Raw genomic sequence first — 3,558 nt, forward strand, 5'->3', positions numbered from 1 at the left:
CATGCAGGAGGCAGCCAGTCAATGATTCTTTTAAAAAATATATGTTTTTATTGATTTCAGAGAGGAAGAGAGAGGGAGATAGAAACCTCAATGATGAAAGAGAATCATTGACTGTCTGCCTCCTGCATGCTCCACACTGGGGTTCAAGCCCTCAGGCATGTGCCCTGACTGGGAATCAAACTGTGACCTCCTAGTTCATAGGTTGATGCTCAATCACTGAGCCATACTGGCCAGGGTATGTGGTGGTATTTTTAGAACAGCTTTTTTCACTTCTTCAACCTTATCCCACTCTCATTTTCCTCTTGTTTTTTAATGTTACTTTTATTTGATCTTTGTTATTTCCCCTTTTTCCTTTCTTCTATATGTATTTTTACTTTTGCTCCTAGGAATTTATCTGTACTGATTGCATTCCAGACTATAGTTATAACCATTTCCATAACTGTTTTTTTTTGGTTTTGCTCCTTTATATGAAGTTGTCTTGGTTCCTTCTGGCAGCAGAAATTTTCTACCTTTTTTAAAACTTTTACTTTATTGGATCATGTCACAATTATTCTGGGAGATTTGATAGAGTATAAAGTGGAGATGCTTGACCCTTGTAAATAGAAAGATGAACTCACAGGTTTCTGTTTGGGAAAGACAGACCTAAATGATATGTGACTCTTCTGATCCCTCAAATATAAAATTTATCATCTATAAAACTATTTGAAGTTTTGAAAACAAGTTCATTTATTAAATACTAGTGGCCTGGTGCATGAAATTTGTGCACGGAGTGGGTGGGTTCCCTCAGCCCACTCTGCACCCTCTCCAATCAAAAACCCCTCTCATAATCTGAGACTGCTGGCTCCTAACCACTCACCTGCCTGCCTGCTTGATCTCCCCTAACTGCCTCTACCTGCCTGCCTGATCGCCCCTAATCTCTCTGCTTGCCTGCCTGATTGCCCCTAACTGCCTCTGTCTGCCTGCTTAATTGCTCCTAACTGCTCTCCCCTGCTGGCCTGATCTTGCCCCCAATTGCTCTCCCCTGCTGGTCTGGTCTCACCCCAACTGCCTCTGCCTGCCTGATCGCCCTTAACTGCCTTCCCCTGCTGGCCTGGTTGCCCCTAACTTTACCCACACACACACACTGGCCTGGTCACCTTTTACTGCCCTCCATTCTGGCCTGGTTTCCCCCCACTTCCCCCCCCCCTCCGTAATACATAATCCCTATATCTGGACTGATAGCCAGATATAACTATATGCACTATACTGCCAAACCAGTCATTAAAAAATTGAACCGCCTTCTTCCACCTTACACCAAACAGCTTTTGCCCTTAAAACCCCTCCTCAGCCCCCACCTTAGGTTCTGCCTTCGCAGTTCATCCAGATTTGGTTCTGATTTGTTGGTTTCTATGCCAGTCATCATCTCCGGGCCTATCTCCAGGCCTGATCAGAGAGGTGGGGCTGATCAGCAGCCCCCTCAGAGGCCCAGAGAGAAACAGAGGCGCAGCTGCTGGCGAAGCCCAGAGAGAAAGAGGCAATGGCTGATCAGCAGATGCCACAGAGGCTTCGTCTCTCTCCAGGCCTCTATCTCTGGGCCTGATCTGCAGTCCCCTCAGCATCAGTGCTGGATCACCGTGCCTGTAGAAGCGGCAGTCAGTGCTGACTGCAGGACTGACTTCCGGTGTTCGGTCGAGCCTTTGGTCAGTCCTTATGGACCCTGGGTTTTTATATATTAGGATTGTATAAAAATCATGAAGTCAGCCTTTAACCATGAACTGATATGTTAAATGTATATTTAAATTATAGCAATGTCAAATAATTGTTTTTATGTTTTTTTATTATCTGCTTTTCTGCTTATGTTCTGGATAGTTCACGGGATATGTTTCATATATGACTTAATTTTCTGTTTAAGAAATAGAAAAAAAATAGCAATATACTCAGTATAACCTATAATATAGTGGTTATAATAACAGCTAACAGCTAACAGCTATTGTGTACTTATTATGGGTATGTAAAGCAATAAACACTTCATACACACACACACACACACACACACACACACTAGAGGCCCAGTGCATAAAAATTTGTGCACTGGGCAGGGGGGGTGCCCTCAGCCTGGCCTGTGCTCTTTTTCAGTCTGGCATCCTTCAGGGGATGTCCACCTGCTGGCTTAGGCCCACTCCCTCTGGCAGCCTGGGAGTCCACTTGACAACGGGAAGCAGGCCTCAGCTGTAGTCGTACATCCTTAGCGCTGCTGAGAAGGTGGGAGAGGCTTCCACCACCACTTCTGTGCTGGCAGCCATCAGCCTGGCTTGTGGCTGAGCAAAGTTCCTGCTGTGGGAGCGCACTGACCACCAGGGGGCATCTCCTGCATTGAGTGTCTGCCCCCTGGTGGTCAGTTGGCTTGTGGCTGAGTAGAGCTCCTCCCATGTGAGAGTGCCCTGACCACCAGAGGGCAGCTCCTGCATTGAGCGTCTGCCCCCTGGTGGTCAGTGTGTGTCATAGTGACCAGTCATTCCCAGTTTTTCTGCTGTTAGGGTCAATTTGCATATTACCCTTTTATTATATAGGTTATATATATATACTTTAATCATTACAATCTTGAGAATTGTTTGTTACTATTCCCAATTAGATGGGGAATCTAATCTGACCCTTAGAGAAATTAGGTGATTTGTTTAAGGACACACAGTTAGCAATGCTAGAATTCCCATCAGGCTGTCTGACCCCAAAGCTTGGGCACTTAATCACTGCTTAGGTTCTTATTCTTTCTTGGTTGTGTACATTTCAATGATAATAAGCTTCCCTTTCATTTTCAAAGATCTTTCTTCATGTTTATTCCTTGATTGTTTTATGATATAAATAGCATAGGGCTATTTTCCCTATTATTTTAGTAATAATTGAAATACTAAGAAATTTTAAATGTTAAAGAATTATACAGAAAATTTTTTGGTAGCTTTTTATTTAAACTCCTGACACATCCTGTTTTATTTTTGGAGTAATTATTAGGATAGGTTATATTATAATGCTCTGCATTGGAAAATGCAGAACTACTCACCAAAATAAATAAGTACATTTTATAAAATATAGAATATATTGGTCTAACACACCAGATAAACGTACTATTGCATACGTTTTAAGCAGAAAATGTTGGTGTAAAATATTCTGTTGGTTTATATAAATACTTATATATTTATACTAGAGGCCCGGTGCACAAAAATTTGTGCACTCGGTGGGAGGGGGTCCCTCAGCCCGACCTGTGCCCTCTCACAGTCTGGGACTCCTCGGGGGATGACCACCTGCTAGCTTAGGCCTGCTCCCTGGGGGATTGGGCCTAAGCTGGCAGTCAGACATCCCTCTGGCAGCCCGGGAGCCCTCGGGGGATATCCACTTGCCAGCGGGGAGCAGGACTAAGCTGCAGTCGGACATCCTTAGCACTGCTGAGGAGGCGGGAGAGGCTCCCACCACCACCGCTGTACTGGCAGCCATCAGTCTGGCTTGTGGCTGAGCACAGCTCCCCTTGTGGGAGTGCACTGACCACCAGGGGGCATCTCCTGCATTGAGCATATGCCCCCTGGTGGT

The sequence above is a fragment of the Myotis davidii genome, unplaced genomic scaffold (assembly GCF_000327345.1).
Source record: "Myotis davidii unplaced genomic scaffold, ASM32734v1 scaffold252, whole genome shotgun sequence".
Classification (NCBI taxonomy): Eukaryota; Metazoa; Chordata; class Mammalia; order Chiroptera; family Vespertilionidae; genus Myotis; species Myotis davidii.